The sequence below is a fragment of the Molothrus ater genome, chromosome 16 (genome assembly GCF_012460135.2).
Source record: "Molothrus ater isolate BHLD 08-10-18 breed brown headed cowbird chromosome 16, BPBGC_Mater_1.1, whole genome shotgun sequence".
NCBI lineage: Eukaryota > Metazoa > Chordata > Aves > Passeriformes > Icteridae > Molothrus > Molothrus ater.
Window position 1 is genome coordinate 14,097,506 of NC_050493.2, and position 22,429 is coordinate 14,119,934.

At 42.9% G+C, this 22,429-nt stretch overlaps 1 protein-coding gene across 5 annotated transcripts in view; it reads right to left on the minus strand.

Moving 5' to 3' along the window:
• Positions 1–22,429, minus strand: part of CREBBP (CREB binding protein) — a 97,772-nt gene that overhangs the window by 59,215 nt on the left and 16,128 nt on the right. The window lies entirely within an intron of this gene.

Sequence of the window (22,429 nt, forward strand, 5' to 3'; positions counted from 1 at the left end):
TTCGCAGAGGCCAAATTCCGGGGTAAATTTCTCAAAATTAAATTCTCAGTATTAGATTCACAATTTCACAACTTTTACCAAGTTAAAATATATCCTAAAAGGATATTTTGCAAATATATACTGCTGTGTGGGGCTGAAATCTTGCAATTCAATTTACAAAATCAAAGCAAAACACAAGCTCATCCTTCTCAATCCACATGAATAGAAATTACTTTTTCCAACACTACAGGAACTTTGGAAGAGCAAACAAACTTCAAATCCTGTGATACTTTGTGCATTCTGAGCACAAAGCATGACTTTGCACACAGACAGATGGGAAGGGAGGGGAATATATAGAGGCATCGAGCAAATGGTTATCAACTTGTGTTTTGGTACTCGAGGAGAACTGTCTGAGCACAAAGATGTCTAAGACTGACAGCCTTGATAAATGACACCCCAAGAACTTCCCAAGTCTAGAAAACAGAGACACAGCTCCCCCTAAATGACATGAGAGAACACTGTACACCCAAAGAGCCACTTGGCCTGGAGGAGTCTCCCCCGTGGTGAAATCTCCTCCGCTGGAACCACAGAACCTCTGAGGTTGGAAAAGACTTCCAAGACCACTGAGTCCAACCTGAGCCCATCACACCTTGTCACCCAGCCCAGAGCCCTGGGTGCTACATCCAGGCGTTCCTTGGACTCCTCCATGGATGGGGATTCACCACCTCCCTGGGCGGCCCCTTACAATGTCTGACCACCCTTTCTGGGAAGAAATTCCTGCTGATGTCCAACCTGAAACTCCTGTGGCAGAGCTTGAGGCCTTTCCCTCTCATCCTGTCCCTTGCTCTGTGGGAGCAGAGCCTGACTCCCATCAGCTGTCCCCTCCTGTCAGGGAGTTGTGGAGAGCCAGAGGGTCCCACCTGAGCCTTCTCCTCTCCAGGCTGAGCCCCCTCAGTCCCTCCCACAGGACCCACTCAATAGATCACATTTCTTCACCCTCCTGCCTCACACTGGCAGGATTTCTAACTGACTTTATGACCTGGTCCTAATATGAACCCAACTACTGAGAAAAGTCTTTATTTGAAATAGTAAATTCTATTTTCCTCTTCCCTTTACCTCTCCAGCCTTTCCTTCCTCAACACAAAGATGAACAGAATGGTGTTCTGTGGTCCTGGTCTCTTCCCTTCCCTTGCCAGCAGGGACTATGCCCAAAGCTGGGAGGAGGACTGCTCACAGCAGCTTATCACTGCAACAGCCTCATAATGAGGGATTATTCAGGGGTTGCTTTTTATGCTTACAGGAATGGGGCTGAACGAGCTGTTGAGGAAGCAGCAGTTACAAGCAGCAAATTACACCAGGGCAGAGTCCAATAAACACAATTTGACTGGGCCTTGTCCTCTTTGTCCCTGTACTTTGTCCCTTCTGGTTTCAGACAGCTGGCCCTGCCACTCTCCAAGCAGTTTTATGTTAGGAAATGCTCCCTTTCCCTGCATCCTGCCCAGTGACTGTTGCCAGATTTGGGCCTTTCTTCACTGTACAAGACGTTCTATCTTTACACATTAAAAAAATCCCAAAAGCTGTTACTTTGCAATATATGAGGTTATCAAATATGTGCTGTGTCCCAGAGTTAAAGCTGAATAATTCAAATAGCAAGTAAGACCAAAAATTAGCATCTAAAGTTTAGTCCCAAGACTGCCTTTAAAGAGAAGTGGTGTTAGCTGCTATCACATTGCACAAATATCAAGAATTTAATTTTCTGCATTTCCGTGTTTGTTTTGCAGACTGCATGTTCAGAGAAATTATTTTAATGATTATTTATTACACCACAGATTTTGGCAGCTTTCTCTGAAGAATTAATAGCAAAGCATTTAATAAAATTACCCACTCAACTGACTATTTCAGACAAGGTATGAGAAAGTGTCATCTGATAATGACAGCTGTTCATTAATGCTGTAGGGGTCTATCAGATTAACAGTGAAGAAAATTTCTGAAACTAAAAGTGAGATTCTGAGAAAGCTTAGGAGAACTCCTGAAACCTTTCAGAAGCCAGAAATAGGAACATGAACTCTGGGGCTGTTAGTCAGTCCCCTCATGTCTAATTCCTAACTACAAACTTTGTTGTTGGAAGGACTTTGCCCTTCTTGCTTGAAAGTTTGGAGGAGTTTTTTGAATGGAAAAGCCACTACTACACTTCCTGCTGACCTTTACAGTCACCCCAGCACTGGGAGAGCTGTGGGGAGCCCAAAGTGGGAGACAGAAATGCTGCTCAAACCTGTGCCCATGGCTCCATGGCAAGCAGAGCCCTCCCTGGGCCTGGCAGCTCATGGATGGAGCAGCCTCAGACACCAGGGAGGAGATGGAAAAGGCTCAGGGCAGGCAATGAATGCCCAATGGATGTGCTGAGCTTGGAAGACTGGTGTTAAAAGCTTCGGGCAGAATCTTATACAGCTGCATTTTCAAAGAGCAGAAGGGAGATTTTCTCTGGGCAGTGAGAACACTGAGCAAATTTACCTCAAATTTAAGTTCTTGCTCCAAAAAGAAAGGGAGAGGTGTTTTCATCTCATTATCAGGAAGTATTAATGCTTTTTAAATAAAGGAAGAAGGTTTAAAAATAGGTTTTTAGGAAAAAAATAGAAGCATTTTGGTCTTGAAAAACAGTTTCAAGTTTGTTAAAACTCTAAATCACTAGAAGATCCCCAAAGCACCGAGGCTCTGCAATCCTACCAAGTACCACCACATGGTTGTTTCATTTTATTTTAACATTTCCTTTCCAATAGATCTTGTTATTAGACAGATCACAACAACAAAGCAACCTTTTAAATCTTCCAAGCTGAGTGCTTAATAGGATGAGGATAATTTTTCCTACTCGAGGTGGTCATTAAGTAATAAATACTTGATTGAAATTTAAGAAATGCTTTGCTGTTCTTTGAAATCCAGCTGGAAGCAGAGTAGCTTCCATTTGAAACTCTGTATTTTAGTTAACCTGCTCTCTGCCACATTGTATTTCAGTGTCCAAAGCTGTGCTTTCCTAAGGGAAAAGAACCCAAAGGTAAAGCATTACACCAGTCTGTAACTTTCACAAAGTAGCAACATTTGATAACATTGTAAAACACCAGACTTGCCTTTTAACCTACACTTCACTTTTGTAAATTACTGACAATGAAACAAAGCACTAAAGACTCATTTTTTGTTTGAAGTTCATCTTTAAAAAAAAAAAAAAAAGGTCTGAATAAGTGGAAAAACCTTTCTTGAGTGGCAATCCGTGAAGTAAATATGGAGACAAAAATAAGGAGGGATCATCCACAAGATGAGTTTATTAAAACTGATACATGTTCGTGGTTTCAGGGGGGTTTAAACTCAGCTTTTCTTGGGAAAGAATTCAAATTAACAGGACTGTGATTTCCAGAGACTAAGAATGCACGACACAATGTGAGACCTGCTTGAACAAACTCTTATCCATTTTTAACAGCTTCCAACCAAGTCTGGGATCAGCGAGGAGCTTCAGTGGCAGAACAACCTGCTGACAAACAGCACTGAGACCCAGAGCTGTTACTGGTACCCTGAGGAGCAGCTGGAATTGCTTCCAAACACAGCCAGGTAGGGACTCAGCAAAGCAAAGCACTGCCAGCCCCTCCCTGGTGGGAAGGCAGCAAACAGGAGGGGGAAAGAGAGGGAGAATCAGGCAGATCCCTGAGCATCACACACTGAATGACACAGGCACAAACTGCAGCTCCTGGGTAATTATCTGAATGTGAGCCCAGTGACTTCTGTGGAACTTTAAACCATGGCTGACTGAAATCTCAAAAAACAACTGGTAAATATATGCAGAAGGTTGAGCCTACACATTGTAAAGAGTTTATCCTGCTTGTTTATTCTGCAAAGGGAAACTGGCAGCTCCAAGCAAAGGACCCAGAAGGCTCAAACACTCCAACTCCTACCTCTGCTTCCAGGATTTTTCCAGGCAGATAAGGGAAAGCAGATACTCAGAAGACCTTTATTTTTATATTTCTGAAACAGAACTCTGATCCCAAAATAGATAGTTCAGGGGAAGATTACCAGGTAATTGAAAGTCACCAAAGAAGAAAAACCAGCAAGAACACTGGAGTTTACAACCTGGTAAGAATAGACATTTTCATGGAGAACTCTGAGATTTGTATTGGGCTTAAAGTTTATTAAATTTACTTTTCTAAAAGGAAGGGAAGCAAAGAGCAATGCAGTGTGAGCTGTTTCTTTTTCCACCTGCATGGAGCAGGTATGGATGGGCATCACAGGGCTACTCCACCTTCCCTCCAGAGCATCTCCCTGACCCAAGAGCTGAGAGCTTCTCCCTGACAATTTGGGTTATGTTGTTCACTCCCATTTTGCTCTAAGCTCATGGATGTTCCCTACATGCTGCCTTTGCTTCCCTCCATCATTTCATCTCCTTTCTGCCACCATTTTCAGCCCTCTTCCCTGCACTCCATCCCATGCACTCCTTCCATCCCACCTCATCCTTTGTAATTCGTGTCTTTTACTTCTATTTCTGTGCTGCAATTTTGGGAAAATCTTGCTTCTTTTGCCCAGCTCTTTGTGGTCACAGCTGCATGAATTCTGATGGGGTAGAGCAGACTTTCCCAAGAAAGGTGTTGCTCTGCTCCACCAGCTGCAGTGGGGGAGATAAAGGGGTGTATCCCAAGTGCAAGTTAAGACTAGGGGTGCCTCAAGAAGGAACATGATTAATGCAGGACACCACCTTAAACACATTATTTCTGCTCTAAAACAGTTCTCAGAAATATGATAATGACACTCTCCTTTAATGGAAAAGAGGCATTTAATTTAATAATTCTGCTATCCCAGGAAGACAAGTAGATTCTGTTCCCTTTTTTATCACTATGGCAACTCTCTAAGATACTGGAATCCATTACTGAGTGTGGATAGGAAATAGGCTATTTCACTCGACTCTCATAAGCCAAGGAATGTACAAACTTCCAAGCTGAAAACCCCCCCAGCACTTAAACCCTTTGTTCAGCTGCCTTGGACTACAGGAGCCATCACACTGCAGTGCTCTGAGCAGCAGCTGTGGGAGGTGCTTCTCCTGTTTTACTTCTTATTCTCTTCAAAGCAGAACAGCACAATTCCATTTCCTCTAGTTCCTGGAGTTTCATAGATTTCCTAGAGGAAGCCTGTGACCAAACCTACAAACCTCACCTGAGGGTGCAGCTCAGAGGTGATGTGACAGGTGAGAAGTTCACCAATCTACTCCTGCAGACACCTTTCAGAGCAGACTGGATCTCCACACTGTGCTGCTCCTTCTGCTTTTAAAGCTTCCTTTTTCCTTCCCTTCTTTAGCAACACTGGCACACCACTTCCTTCCTCCCAGCATCAGGGGATGAATTATGCTCCCTCTTGTGCACCAAGTGTTCAGGCTGTAAAGAAACTCCACCCTTCCCTCCTCCTTTAAGTTTTGATCAACTGTCCCCTCACCTCCAGCAGCACAGCTCTCCCTCCTGCAGTCAGGGTACTCCAGCACCACATTCCTCCCAGGACATGTAAGCAACACAAACCCCACTCCCTGTTACAAGCACATCATTTCCTACTCCCTTTTTTAGCTTCCTCTCCAAGACACTGTCAGAAACCTCACAACTGCATGCAGCAATGCTCCTTGCAATCCCTTTTCCTTTGGGAAATTCTGCTCTCCTCTGTTGCCCCAGCCCACTTTTCACTCCAGGGTTTCCAAATTTAATAAAAGGTCTGGCAGGACAGACTGAGTTCAGCCTCAATTTTCCTGTGAGAGAGAAAGGACCTGCATTTGCAGGCATGTGCCAAGGAGCAGCACCCACCTCTGATAATGCTCCTGGGTTTGTATCTTATACCACCACTTCCTACCTAAGGTTAATGCCATAATTATCTTTTTTTCAAATTAGCTGGTCCTGACAGATTAGTCAAAAAACCCCAAAAACTACCCAAACCAAACACTCAAAGCAACAAACTTATCTCCAAGTTAAATGTTGACTGTCATTAAGTTTTGAAACACTGACTCTGTACAAAAATGGAAGAAGGTTATTCTGGCCAAGTATTTAAAACCAAAACAATACAATGAGATTTGGACTGAGCTGACAACAGAAAAAATACTAAAAGGTTGATATGAGAATCAAAGAACTCAAAGCAGCATGGGCTCAGTGGAAAATAAGCCTGGCTGAAGTAATCTGATTATGATCCAATCCTATAAAATAAAAATAGTTATCATTAATATTCAATTCAGTATCTGCTGGATTTTTTGACTAGAAAACAGCCTGGAAAGAAAGGAAGCAAACGAGACAAGCTTGGCCAGACTTTAAAAGTCATGAATCTGCAAAATGCTTGAAGAAGAACAAATGTGAGCTCTCAATATGCCAGCAGGAGGGATGAAAAGACAATTGGATAAGGGGAAAGTGCCATCATTATGTGTCTGGAGTGATGGGAATGCTGCTGCAACAAGGACCAACACGCTGTAGTAGTTCAGGAATGACAGGTAAAAATGACAGAATCCAGAGAGGCCTCAAGTAGTGTTCAAAGAACTAATGGGCATGGCCAAAGACAGGCTAATTGCAATCTAATAGCCTAATTAATTTAGCTTACTATTTAAGCTTATTAATTTGCTTATGTTATTAAGGCAAGGGCTGATGTAATTCTAAAGTACTGATTTTGAGAATAAAAAGGTGATAACACAAATATTTTCTATTTAGCAAAGACAGATCAACAGGTAGGAGCTGAAGCTCTGTAGCTTCAGAGCCAAAACTAGAAAACAATGGAAGTGACTACCACTGAAATCATTAAGATGGCATTAATGGTTTATTTAAATAGTGTGCACTTCCACTCATCAACAGGAGTTAGTCCACAAAAATCATAAGGCCTCTAATCAGAGATACCCTGTCTTTGTACCACTGTTATTTCCATATGCTCTAGTCCATTATAAAATGGAAAAGATAATTACAAATTGTCTTCTGCTTATCCAGAGACAACACCAAAAGATGAAAAGAAAAAATCTCTGGAAGCAAAAATAATCTGAGACTCTGACTAGAATCCATTACCCAAACTCAGGTACCAGAGTCCAGGAAGGCAGAGGTATAGGACAGAAGGCAATAAATGAATCAAACTATTGCACCCTCCTGTGTACCCCAGAACTGTCACTGAGCATGGCTGAGGGCAGCTCCAGGTGATGGCTCCTGTAAAGACATGAGATCACACACAGGATGGACTCCAGCACAGAATTCCATCCACTCACTCAATCCTGCAGCAATTAAGTTGCCTCTTCAGACTGACATTGATTGCAGGATCACAAACCAGTTATACTGTTAGTCAGGCATCCTAGGGAAACTGCACATCCTCCCCCTTCCTCAGATCAATTTTTCTCTAATCACTTTAGAAATCACTGGTCAATTTGACCCATTTTTCTTAATGGCCTCAGAGATAATTAAGTTCCCAAGATTACCGAGCAGAGATGGACAGGTAGATTATGACACAGTCCTGGTTCTGGCCAGGACAGATTTATTTTTTGCAGTAGCAGGGAGGGGGCACCTCCAGGACACAGAGGTTATTTTGTACCACTTCCCATCACAGCTGAGGGCAGGGGAAAGGGAGTTTCTTCCAGGGAGAAGGGGTTTTCTGAGCATTTTGCATGTGAATCATTCACCTCTCTTTGTTTTCTTATCTCACTGCTGTTTCTTGCTCTGATCTGAACCCGTGATCTTTGCCTTTTGTGCCTCTCTCCTCTCCAGCCCACCGCAGGAGGAGGTGGTCAGGGACAGTCTCAGCTGGAGCACAAATTGGGGAATCCCATTCTTAAAGCACAACAGCCTTATCTGACACCCAGTGAGGCTCCGAGGGTTGAGATAACAACAGATCTGCTGAATCGAGCTGGAAACAAATTTATCTGAGCATTTGCTGTATGAGGTATGGAGCCGCTGGTCACAGGGCTGCTTTGTCTGCTCGAATGGGTGTGGTACCTAACCTGCTCCCTTTAGTGCCCATCATGGTGCTCTTCTTCAGAGCAGGAGAGGCAGCAGGATGCCTTTGCTGCTGTCCTGTACCAGTTTAAGGCACGATAACATCGAGAGCAATGAGGGCAATTTGGGATGGGTGTTCAGTGCTGCTCTCCTGCCCTCACCTCGGCACTGCCTTTGGGAATCCATTCATAACCGTGCACAGTCTGTGGGGGAACAGGAGAGAATGGTTTTCCCCAGCTTTCTACCCCCATTTCCTCCTTCAGGCCTGTTACAAAAGTTTTTTAGAGTTTTTAATTTCCCTCGGATGTTAAGTACACAATGCATGTGGTGGAAGTTTGCATGGAGGGCACCATGGCCATAGGCCAGCACTGGCAATGATGTCAGTGAAATGAGAACATGAGTCATGGGACTCCTTAACTCTGGCAATATGAAGATCATCTTCTCCCTCCCTACCAACCTGTGCAAGGACTGACCAAGACTGTGGACAGATCAGATGGAGCAAACTAGAAAGTTAAAGTCCCACATGGACACCAGTAGGGACCAGAATCTCTGCTACTGGGAGCAAGCTGCCCCCAGCTTGAGAGGGGACACACCACAAGGTAACCTCTGGTTCTTCCTGCATGGTCACAGAGAGGACATGAAGAAGTGGGATGAAAATCCCACCTCTGCCCTGGCAGCATGAGCATGAGAGTTGAGAGGAAGAACCACCACAGGAAGTTCTTCAAGGATAAATGCCCCTCCAGTTTCCTGTGGGCACGTCCTCAGACAGAATGAAGGGCTAATGTTATTTCACATCCTCTTAAAGAGGCCTCTGGCTCATATTTGTAACAAACAAGTACCATGATCAGAACTAGAGTGGCCCTGCTCCCCAGCCAGTGGAGAAAAGGGACTGTAGGATCTCTTGTACTGTGTGGATCCATGGCACAGCACATCAGGCACACAAGAATATAAGGCTTTAGTTGACACTGGCACACAATGTCCCCTGATGCCACTGAGGTCCATGGGGCAGAATCAGTCTCTGAGTTTGGGGTGGCAGGGGGATCCCAGCAGCTGATTGTACTGAAAGCTGAAGTGAGCTTGACTGGGAAGAAATGGCAAAACACTCCATTGTGACTGGCCCAGAAGCACCAGGTATGCTTGGCATGGGTCACCTCAGGAGAGGGTATTTCAAGGTCCCAGAAGGGAATCATTGGGCTTCAAGAAGAGCTGCTATGGAGACAGAGAGAATTTGACAGCTGAATTCCTTGTCTGGTCTCTCAGAGGACCCTTCTGCTGTGAAACTGAGGAGGGATGAAGAACAACAAGCACTGATCACTACCACAACAGTGTCCTGGTGGTCACATGGCACCAGCCAGCCCTGCAGGACCCCATCCATGGAGGGGCTGTGGATTGGAGAGCTCAGCCAGACCTGCTCACCCTTCAATAGCCCTACACAGCCAGTGTGTCAGTCCAGTGCAAAGTGCAGACTGACAGAGGACTAGGGTGGCCTGAAGGAAGTCACAGCATTACTGGGAGCTGGACATGCCCCAGGGGGAGAAACACAGCCCCACTACTTGTCATGGACTGGTCCAGACTGCACTGGAAAGGGTGAGGCTCCAGAACATTTACAGCACATTGGTGACATCACAGCATGGGAGAACAGGGCACAGGAGGGTTTTGATAAAGGGGAGAAGATAATCCAAACCCTCCTGAAGGCTGGCTTTGCCATAAAGCAAGGTATGGTTAAAGGGCCTCACTGTAGGTGTTTGGAGGATGCACATCCCAGAGTACAGTCAGATTGTCAGCTCTCTGCATCTTATGACGCAGAAGAAAAATTATTTCAAGTGAAGCAACACTTGAAAGTGAACAACAACAAGCTTTGAACAGATCAAACAAGAGCTTGTTCAAGCAGTAGCCCCTGGGCCAGTCAGGACAGGACAGGATGTAAAAACCTTGCTCTGCAGTCAGGGAGAATGGTCCTTCCTGGCAAGTCTGATAAAAAGTACCTGGGGAGACTTGAGGATGACCCCATGGGTTCTGGAGTCAGGGATACAAAGGATCTAAGGACACCCAAACTGAAAAAGATCCTGGCAGCCTATGAACAGGTTTAAGCTGCTTCCAAAGTGACTGATCCTGAAGCACAGCTTCTCCTGGAACCCTGACTACCAGTGCTGGGTTGGATGTTCAAAGGAAAAGTGCCTTTCTCACATCGTGCCAAGTGAGCTCCTGATGCAGTTTGCAACTGGCCAACAGCACACCAGTCCTCCTGCCCTGGAAGACATCTGGGACTGATAGAATCCACAGCCATGGACTCAACAGACATCTTGGAGGGACAGCCACTGACTACAGAAATGATACCTGTGCTTGTGGGAGATGTGTTTATATATAAATATAAATACAGATGTATGTAGCTAGTTGGAAGGTGTAGGAATTGAACATGAGTATGGAATAAGGGGCAATGTCCTGGTTCCAGCCAGGACAGGGTTAATTTTTTGCAGTAGCCAGGACAGGGCAGGACCAGGATACTGAGGTTACTCTGTAGCACCTCATGCCATTGCCAAAACCCAGGAGTCTCTTCTGGGGAGAAGGGGCTCCTCCTGATAACCCAGTGAGCCAGCAGGAGGGAGGGGGGTAATGCTGTTCTGAGCATTCTGCATGGGAATCACCTGCCTCTCTCATATACTGTTACACAATTTTTTACAATATACTTTCATTATTAATAGCCCTTGCTGTTCTTGTTTCTTATCTAATTGCTGCTTCCAGTTAATTGTTGTTATCTCAGCCTGTGATCTCTGCCTTTTCTGCCTCCAATTCTCCCCTCCATCCCACTGCAGGGAAAGGGGGACCGAGTGAGTGGCAGCATGGGTTGGAGAATCTCAGTGGGAGCACTAAATTCAGGAATAAACCACGACAGACTTGCAGACTGACATCTCCATGAAGGAAGGCAGAGGCCTCTGCCATCACCCTCTGCATTAGCAGCAGACATTCACTACCCAGGGCTCTTGAGGAGCCACCACCATTGCCAGCATTGTCTTGTCAGCACCTCAGAGATTATCTGAGGACACGGGAGGGAGCTGAAAGCTTGACAGGAAACAGTTTAGAAGACCCCTGTGGTGGGGGTGCTGTAAAGAACTGCAGCTTTGACAGTGGCAGTGTGAGGACACACAGCCCCAACCTACTGGGTTGTGCTACTCTGATCTGTTCTGACAAGAGAAAAACAGGAAGGTCAGAACCACCTTTTTTTCCTCACCAAACTCTTCCCACACCTCTGAACCTGACAAAATAACTGTAGGAGGAAGTCACAAAGTCAGCCTTTTAGTGAGCAACCACTATCCCTGTATTATTCTGGACTTAGTCTATGGTATCAAAGCTAAAAACCAATTAAAGTCCCAGATTAATAATTTAAATGATTTCAGAGAACAGAACATGCCTGTCATAGTTAAAGATGAGAGAGAGCAGAGGCATCCTAGATCTGATCTGTTTTGATAAGAGGCCAGATCTTCACAAACTAACAGCACTGTTGAAGAGTTGCATACGTGAGAGCTTGGCTGTTCAACAGTGTAAATTGCTCTAGTAAAACACATCTGCCACTCACTACTGCTTTCTTCTAAATCCCTGGATTTGCAAGGAAGGACGTTCTCCCCACTTCCTCCTGCTGTATCATTCACACAACCCCGTGTGATACAAAACACTAAAGGCTGAGGAGACAGTAACTATTCCCACCTTCCAGGGCTGCTGTAAAATAAACTCTGATGCCATTTTCTGAATGCTTGAGCTGGAACTTCAAGGTTCCACTTCATCAATAGCCTTAGGCTGAGAGGAGCTGTGCACAAACACCCCAACCTTACACAGCCAGAGCCACTCAGCACCTCATGCTTCACCCAAAATCCCCAATTACATCACTGAGATGTTGGGGAAACTTATCTTTTCTCTCTCTCTCTCTCATTTTTATTTTAGAAAACAGATCAAGCTGGCACAAAATGGGAGTTCTGCACTTCCCACTATGACCTATACATCCAAGCAGTATCCTCTGGGTTCAGCATGAGGAGAATGACTGGGTACAGACCCAGGTACCTGCTCCTGCCTCCAGGCAGTCACTGCCCACTTCACTACAGGACAGGGATGACTCAGAATTTCTGACATGCCATCCCAAGCACCCTTTACTTTCTTCTTTTATGGGCCTCACCAAAATCAGCCACTACATACTCTGTTATTAGATTGAGCCTTTCAATCCCCTGCCATCAAATTACCACACCTACCTCAAATGTGGGCTTTCAACACACGAGTTGGTTACAATGCTCAGCATTTTGTTCCCTTTTTCTCTCTTCTCATCCACTGCAATGTTTTTACAAGCAGCACATCACCTTCCTTGGTTTAAATAGTTTTAACTTTCTTCCTTTGGATGTTTATTCTCTCTCTCAAGACAAGGAAATGGAACAGTTGGGCGTCTCAGCTGCTCAGAAGTTACAAAGTGAAGTCTACAAAGTACTGTGAATGAAGGAGTCAATCTTCTCTAGGTAATGGAAGACCTAAGAAATTCAGACTGACAGGCAATTCAGGTGCTTTTAATGCTGTTAGTGACAGTGAAAGAGGACAGGAGTGCTTTCAGAATGCTGACTCCTGCTTCCCAGAGAGGTAACACAGAGACAGGGACCTGTGCCCTGCCATCTGCACACTTCAGCAGCAGGTCCCAGGCGAGCAGAACACACAGAGCTCCAGAGCTGGCACCAACCCCTGGAGTTAACCCCTCCTCAGCCCCTGGGTGCTGCTGCCCCAGCTCCCAGCAGTGCTTTGCCCACAAGCTCCATACCAAAGAGCAGCTTTCCACCAAGCACAGCCTGAGGACTTTGCTCTTTGGACTCTTATCTCCCTCTGGAATGAGGCCCAAGCCTCCAGCACGAAGCAAGGTCCACCCCACTGATTAGGGCTCCAGGAGAAGCACAGAAGACAGGTCCATGAGGAATTCATGCTCATTGGGGAAGGGGAAAGACAGGCTTTCTTTACTACACTGGCATCATCTTGCATCTGTTTACTGACAAAAAAAAAGTAAGTCTCTACTAATTGCTATTTCATCCTATAGTAATGTGTTCCAAAGAAAGTCACCATGGCACTTGGAATGTATATGCCAGAGGGACAGATGGAGAGGCAAGGAAAAGATTAATCATTTTGTGGCAGAAAGCCAGTGGTGTTACCAAAAAAAAAAAAAAAAAAATCAGTCCCAGTGCAAGAATGGTGGCAATGATGTTATCTGAGCTGAGGTGAGAGAGCTCACCTAAACCAACCTGCAGGTTTGGCACTTTGACAAAACATTCAGTTCAAAATACTCACTCTGAGTCAAGTAACAAGATAGCCTTAAAATGTAACATTTCAAGAATTGGATTTGATAATTAAATCATGATCTGGCTACCACTGTCAGAGGAAGCCAAGCTCCAAGTCTCCCATCACTTTAAGCTAATTGCTATAACCAAGGCCTACCACAACAGATTCATGAAGCAATTACTGTCTTGTTCTTCAGCAGTAAATTAACTCAAATTAAAATACTCAAATGTCCAGGAATAACTGTAATTTACTTCATCCTCTATTACTAAAATTTGGTAAAACTAGAAATAAAATTTTAAAAACCCCATTAAAAAAAAGCCAGGTGTTTTATTACCAATTCTAAAAAGATGTGAAATTCTCTTCCAAGCATTTCACAGAGGCCAAAGAAGAACTTCAGTATTCCAAGGCCTTTAAAAAAAATGAACCCATGTTTCCCCACAATTACTGAAATACAAAATACAAAATTTAATGGGAAAACCTTCTTTACAAATGACTGGATATAGAGAGAACAGATTCTTAATACATTTAACTGGAAATGAACTTTTCCCAGGAAAAGAAAACCAAATGATCATATGCTTACACTGTATACATGCCTGAAGAAAAAAATGTCTCCAAAATTCTGCACAAGCCTGAGTACAAACACAAAGAAATCTACTACAATTCCTGCACTCAGTATCACTGTTGTACTTATGAAGCAAAATAAAGCTGAGGTTTACTTTGTAATGAGTGTCACCTCTGCAAACAACAACTTCAAAGCTCTAATGAATAATTAGCCACAATTGATCAATGCATTCCAATTGCTTCAAGAGCTTTTATAAGTGCCAAGCAGAGCAAGTGGCTTACTTCAGATAAACAAAAATTATTCTTAGTATACAAGAACAGAAACTTAACCAGAACCACAAAATTAACTGTAGATGTTTCAAAGGTTTGTTTCATCAAGAAAATCTAGTTTGGACATGAAGAATAATTCAACAATAGTTGAAAAGAGAATTTTGAAAGGCTGAAATTCAGTGAAGATATGCCTCAACAGATACTCAACTGTATATTCACAGGCCAAAAGTTTTATGAGTTAATTCCAGGAGGAGCTTCAGTGTGCACTAAAACACATTTATGGTCAGACCAAAACACAGTTTTCTAACATAGGTTCCCAACTGAGTATCTCTGTCCTGCACCTCATCACCATCAAGCTGAATCAAAGTTTAGGAACAGAGTGATAGGCAAGGGGCAATGTCTTTAAACTGAAAGAGGGGGAATCTACATTAGATAACTGTTCCCTGGGAGGGTGGGCAGGCCCTGGCACAGGGTGCCCAGAGCAGCTGGGGCTGCCCCTGGATCCCTGGCAGTGCCCAAGGCCAGGCTGGGCAGGGCTTGGAGCAGCCTGGGACAGTGGGAGGTGTCCCTGCCATGGCAGGGGTGGCACTGGATGGGCTTTAAGGCCCTTCCAACCCAAACCATTCATGGATTCTGTGATTCTATAAATGCAGATTTCTGTATCAAATTCAACTCAAAGTCAGCAGTCCTTCCTTTCTTTCCTGTAGTGTGGATATCAGCCTTGCAGACTGTACCCAACAGAACTGCCAGCTGTGGCTGCAGCACCTCAGCAGTGCCTATAGCTGGCTGGAGACAGCCAAGGAAAGGGAGAGACCTCCTGCTCCAAAAATTTGGTATTATAAGGAATAAGCTGTTTTGCTAAGAGAAAACAGTAGCACATTTAAGAGGTTCTTTCCCCATTTATCTCCCAGAAGCTGGCCAAGGATACATTATCAGGCAGCCCATGGAATGTTATATTCCACAGAGGGGGCAGAGAAGACAACAGTAGCTCTGAGGAGGAACAGGAACAGGAAAAGTAGCTCCAAAATATAAAGAAAAGAGATATTCTGTGTCCTTTCTCTACAATGTATACTCTCCTTGACGTACATGAATCCTAAAGGAAAAGGGGAAACACTGAAGGGAGAGGCTGTGACTCTAACAGTAACCACACTTTTCAACTGCAGACCAAGGAGAAAAACCAAATAGACAAGAAACAAACTCACAGTACAGGTTACATTAAATACATTAAAAGAAATAAAAATCAATATTACTTACTCCAAGCAACTACTTAGCACAAATATCACAACCTGATATTAACTATGGAGAAATGTAACTATAAATAATTCACGCTGTTAAAATAATTTTAAAATAACATTAAGAGCCAAATATGTTTGTTTTGAAACACCACAGTGACTTCAAGAGCTACTGTGACATTTCCAGTCCTATAAAATCTTCTCCTTGAAGATTTAACAATACCCATGAAGCTACTGAGACAATTCTGAACAGGCTTTTAAACAAGGCAAGTTCTGATGGTTGTCTTTAAACAGGATTAAAGTTGAACAGTTTAACAAACCAGGCCTGTACACACATTCCTCACTGACAGCAGCTGCACAGAGGATGATCCAGAAATGCTTTTTAACCCAAGATGCCCCATATCAGACTAAGGGGGCCACCACTGTTTGTTCCAAGAGAGAAATCTCATCTTCAACTGGTGGTGTTCCAACACTTGTCCATTAGCAGGGTACAAAGATCCTCCCATCCTAAAGGCAGTTATTTAATTAAGTCAATTTGCCAAAAGCTTCAAAGGGCATTTGTTTTGTTTCCAAAACTCCCCTGACAAGCAGAGCAGCCAGGGCAGCATTGTGCTGCAGTCACTCGGAGAACACAAATCCTCTCCATCCAGAACAGCAGCAGAGTGCTAAATAATCTATTTACCACTCTTCAAAAAATCTGTTCCATTTCTTTTGGCAAGGAGGGTCCTATATTTAACATGCTGTATTTTCATTATGATTCACTCTCAAACAAAGGCACTGTTGAACCTCTTTTAGAGCACAGGACACTGTTATTTCCCCAAACCTAAATAGGATTTCTACACAGATACCAAAGAACACGTCCATCACTTTGGAATTTGAGATTTTTCAGAATATGTAAGCACAGACATTTCCAGGTGCTACTTACAGGTAGTTTTTGTAGCACCAGGAGTTCAAAAATCATCTCAAATCTTATTAATCTAAATCTCAATTCTGCAAAGTATTCCTGGCCTTAGAATTAAAGCCATTGCTCGGATTACACATAAACAGTTAAAACACAAGCCAGCTTAGTGTGCCACTTCACAGTCACAGTAATTTCTGGAGTAAATAAAAATACTCTTTACTGTAATAGCAAGGAGGAGGAGGATGAGGAGGAGAAATGAGCACATACTATTTACAGTCCATGGACATAGTTACAGCAAAGTGACGCCACATACAAATGGACTTCAGCTTCCAAACAAAAACCAACAGGTAGTTCCCCCAAACATTCACAAGAAGAAAGGAAAATGCCATTATATTCTGCCATTCCTTATTCTCAGCCCCGCAGAGTAATCTAGCAAACGTGCCAGTAAGAATTCAGAATTATTCTTTCACATATAGAGGAAAAATATCTATTGAAACACCTTTTCTAGGTTAAATCTTAATCAAGGTGAAGAATAATCTGCCCACTACAGAGTAGATTTGGGCATGCTTTGTGCTGTTTTATTGGGCTCTTTTATTTTAACCCCATTGAAATGAGTGAATTTCAAAATTCCAAAGTGCAACTTTCCAACATAATCTTATTTTTTTGCCTGATGGTTGAAGTGTCCTGTTTTCCTTCAACAAAATGTTTTTCACTTGTGGAAGCTGCAAAAGGAGAATTGCCTCCTCTCACTGCTTCCACTCCTGATCCATTTCTCAGGAAGGCTGACACACTTTATCAAACTCTATGTAATCTTCCAAGTTTCCTGCACTGCCTTTTTTCTAAAGAAACAGACCACCAGCATTTAGATTCCAGACCACAGCACTGCCTGCTTTAACACATTTCTGTATGTCCTTCCAATTACAGGATTCCAATATAATCACAGCTCACTGTCAAGCACAAATATTATCTTTTAAGTAAGGGCAAGATTTGAGACCTGCTAAAAGGTCTTTTCATCAGAAAGGCTCCTGTGAAATCATATCTACATGCATGATTAGAGTCTATTAAGAAAATTACTGTGACACAGATTTCCTCCTGACTGAAGGAACCAGGCATTTCGTAACTTCTACACACCAACGTTGCACTTGGCAGGTTTTTCTCCCTCCCAACATCTGAGTCATTTTTTACCTGGGTATTAAAAACCCCAAACTACAAACAGCAGCAGGAAGATATGTGAAAGCAGTCTGAAAACTGGAATGATGTCATCTCAGTTACATCTATCAGTATCTGGGAGTTTCTGTCGTTTTGACTAACCTGAAACAACACTGGAAATCCTGCTTTTAATCAATGGCTTCCAAAGGAACTGGTGAATCTGCTGGTTTCAGTCCCAGAAGCTTCTTTTAGATAAACTCAGAAATAAACCCCACTCTAACAACAAAAACTGAAGAATGACAAGACTCTCACCAACATAATTGATGGTTAGTGACTAAAAGCTTCATGTTTGTGGTAGAAGATAATGGCACAATTCTGCTCTGAAGAGATCCCATAACATTTAATTTTTGTCAGCTGGCTGATAAGCCAGTGCAAGTGCACAGAGAGGATTTGGGGTGTGAAGCAGGAGGAGAGGAAACTGAGCTGTGGTTTGTCCCCACCAAGGCTGAGTGCTCTGTTTCTTGCAGCCCTGGAGCCAAACTGAACCTTGATACCTGCATGAGCCCCAGCCAAGTGCTTATCACTGCAAAGATCTTCAATTACATTGCACAACTGCAAACAAGACTTAACTCATGTACTAGAAACAGGAAACAAGTGAATTTCGGCTGCCAGGAGTAAGAGTTGTGGGAAGTGAGCTTTTTAAGTCACTAAATCTCTTTGACGTATCAGCAAACTCATCTGTGGAGCAGCAATTTCCACGGTCATGTTTCAAAACAAAACTGCCTCAGAGACTTTCATTTTACTACAAGTCAGTGAGTTTTGCTATTATGTGTTTCTCTGTATTTACAGCTTTCTTCTGTTGTATTTTTACAAAAACACATATGTCTCACCTCAGTAAAAACGCTGTTTTGGTGCTTATTATTTATCAGAGGATGGAGCAGCTATGGCTGAGTCTGTAGCATTATTAGGAGTCCCTGGAACTGGGAAGCAGCCCTGTTTGGAATATGATTTGGACTGGCTACTGGTGTTTGCCAGAGGCATGGTCTGCTAGGAGACAGGCAGCTTGGCAGCCGAGCACGGACAGCTCCGTGGATGAGAAGCAAATTAACTGCAAGTCATGTTAAAACAATTCAGGCAGAATTCAGACAGATTGAGAGCCACCACAGAAACAAACAGCACCAGCAGTTTGCTAAAACACACAGAGCTGCAAAGGAATGAGAACATCTTCAGCTGACTTAATTCACAATCAGCAAGCGTATCTAAATCTGGTGCTCAGCAAGAGCAACTGGGGGATCTGTTTAAATAAATAGTTGGCTTCATTTTTTCTCATCACAAATTTTCCCTACCACAGTTTCCTCACAACACCGAGACAAGTAAAGTAACCACATACATTGTGTAAATCCTGCTCTTTAACACAGCTCATTATCATATGGAATTTACTCAAGATTAATTTCCAACACCAAAACATCACTCAGTGAACAGCACAGGGAGCAAAACTGTGAATGTGCTTGTTCAAGGCACATGTTTTACACAGACACCCTGCCTGGAAACAAAGACAGAATTCACCTCTTTTATAGCTCAACATTAAAAAGCCCCAAGACAACGGGTTATTCTCTTGGTAGAAATAAAAAATGCTTTTACTGGTTTCTGAAGTTCACTTCTGGTAAGAGTTCCTCCTCCTCTTTAATCTGACCCTGCTCTTACTGAAGCATACACTGCCATGTGGCTATTTTAACTGAAATAAAGTTGAAAACATGCACTGTCCAAACAAATTAGGCCAATACCATTTAGAGGAAAAAACTGTTCTGCACTCATAGGCAAAAATCCAGCAGACCAGATCTAGTTTTGCACAGTTAGTGATTGTTTTGAGCCTGTTCAGGTTTTGATGCCAATCCCATGCTGGTACCAACTTCCAGTGGGGCTTAAATCCATACACAGAGGTAAGGAAAACTCATCTCTTGCACACAGCACTTGGAACTCTGGATCTAAACTCCTTGCTGGCTCCTGGAATACTACCCTGGAAGATCTGCCAGCCACATCAGCTTTTCCACCAGTTTCTCCCTGCACACAGGTTCTATTTCATATCAATATTAGTATTTTCCTTCACAGTTTTCAAAATATGTAGATTGACGTTACTCAAAATCTTCACTCTTCAAAAAGGTATCCCAAAAAAAACCCCCAAACAACCATTAATGTTGTAAACACCGTAACTAGGTATGAAAATAAACATTTTCTTCTTGTCTCTTCATAGATTCAGTCTGACCAAACAATTAAATCTTTTCTGAGGCATACAGAGCCCAGCAATGTTTGATTAAACTGTGCCTGCCTTTCAGAAGGAAAGCTGAACTTGGGGTAGGTTTAATGGTTCTGCAAAGAAAAACACTCAGAAAGGAGCCCCCAGCAAGCTGTATCTTCACTGCAGGTTAACAGCAGATTATCAGCCATGCACAACTCCAGATTTTTTCCTTAATTTCTGCTGCTGGGTACCAGAATATCCTTGTTGGAGTGACAGGACTCTGAAGTCACTGAAGAAAAGGGGGTTCCTTTTACAGAATTATATGAGGAGGCTTTAGAGCTTGGAAACACATGGAAAAGAAAACACTCAAGAGTCCTCTCATCTGAATGGGACTTCACCCCTTAAGAGAAAGAGCAGAAGCACCAGGTAGAGGAATCACAGTCCAAAACTCCTAACACAGGGCAAAAAGGAAGCCTGAGAACCATACAAAACAAATGGGAACTTCCCAACATTTTTTTCTAACTTTCCACGGGCTTTGACAGCTGTACTAGACACAGGGAATGCACCTCAGCAAGAGACTCTCTAACAACTCCATGAAAGAAACTCAATTTCCAGCCCTTGGCAGCCTCAAAGAACAGGAAGGTTTCATCTCCTCCACCTGGGAAAGAGGAGCTCCCACAGCAACAGGAGACACGAGCATGTCTCCAATGAAATGCTCATGACCATCTGCTGAGCTTTGCTACTGCTCATCACATCCAACAACCAACAATCTTCAAAAAACACTTCTAACAAGATGTTCTAGATGGTTTGAACACGTTTTCTGGACTTAATGGACTCAACAAAAAACATGCTACAACACAAAAGGGCAATTCATTACTGCTGGAGATGACTGTGACAAGATGATCTGTTCCTCTACTCCCATCAAGTAATAATTGCTCAAAGATAAATCCTTTCCTCTTTAAAGCTGATTTCCTAAGGAACTTCAAGCCAGTCCAATAAAAATTCTCCTTGCAGTGTCATCCAAGAAAAAAGGGCCCCAATGTCACAATTACAAGCAAAATTGTTACAGGAAAGGAGACTGCCAGGGAGGGGAGCAGAGACAGACACAGTATCATGGAAGAGGTAGTTCCTCAAAGGTTTCCAGGTATCTCAGCAAGAAAAATCCCTGATCTTTGGAGTGTCACGTGAAATCTTTGCTCACATCTCTACAGATTGAGGAAATATTTTACTTTAATCTCTCCTTGCCAATGGAAGAATAATTGTCTTGATACCAGCACCTTCTTGCCCTCTGACACTGAGAATTGGTTATTTTCTACTTCTGTTTGAAAAGGTGAGAGGTAAGGTTTATCTCCACCTTTGGCTCATGCAAGCACAGGAACACAAACCTCAGTCACCCTGCTCAGTCCTGCCTTAAAACAGCAAGTCCAGACCAAAATTACCAATCATGGTTGATGATTCAGATGAAATGAATCCTTGCAATTTTTGAGCTCAGGTGAAGGGACCAGATTCTGGATATTTTTCCTTCTTTTTCTCTTAATAGAAAGAATGCTTATATAAAGACACCACAACAAACAAAACCAGAAAAAGGAATGGATTGATTAGTCACACACTAAAAAAGGATTAGAACCAACCACCACAGAAGCAAGGTCTTGCCTAACAAAACTGGTCCCAAACCATGAAGGGTCACAAGTTCCCCACAGTGCATATAAACACACTGAATTAAGAAAAATGGGCTGGAGCTGTACTTGAACAAGGATAGTCAGAGATGCACATCACTTGTTTTTAATGTAATTAGAATAATAAATAGTTCTTTTAGGTGTTTTTTCTGCATTTGTACTTCACAGCTCTTTCTTTCCCATAGGATATTCTCTAGCCACCACCTAGAGAATTTCCTTCCAGCCTTGATGCACATACAGCAGGATGGCAGCTACATTTTAAGCTGTTTAGACAAGTTGGACACTGCTCACTATTAGGTAGATCAGCTGCCTCACCACTTTTATTACAGCTCTTTAAATCTTTTAAGCTGTACACATTAAGTGGTAAACAGCAGGGAATCAGGAGGTGAAAAAACAAACTAACCCAAATTTTCCTTCAGCAGAAATTCCAGTTTCAGAAGAACAGACAAACTCAATGAAGTTTTTCTTTGCTTTTCTTAAAAGCTTTGCTGAAGCATCAATAAGAAAAAGCTAACAAACAATCATGGCTGATAATCCTATTAAGACAATAAACTGGGGGATGGGGAGAGACTGGAAAAGGATACCAACCCTCAAATGCCAGCTAAGAAAATGGCAAAGAGAGAGAACACTGCTGCTTGGCACAAGAAAATTCAGGGAGCAAGTATTTGTTCCAAAATGGAAACACAACATTTTTGTGTAAAATACTCAGCTCACCTACTCTCTTTAATAAGATAAAAAGAAGATGTATATAAAGTTAAACTTTTTAAAGAAACACAATGCTTTTAAGCTTAATCTTCTTCAACAAGAGATGAAGCCCTGGAAAACACCAGTTTTCCTGTTTTACTTGGCCAAGTTTTTAAAATTATTTTAAGTGTACATTCAAAGAAACACCATTTTATCACTTATTCTCTGTCATGAAAAGTCCTTTCACTGTTCTCTTCCAGTGTATTCCTTGCTCAAACCAACTTTACTTTGCTTTTTGCACAGGTGTAAACTGAGGCAGTCTGGGTCCCTTTCCTGAGCTGGTGAATCCATTTGCAGCTGGCAACAGGCTAAGCCTGAAGTCCCTGAAATCTGGAATTTGTCTGAGATCTGGCCTGTTCTTTACCAGAGATGGGTTTGTTTAAAATAAACCAAGACCTCAGAGAACCTCCCCCATCAGG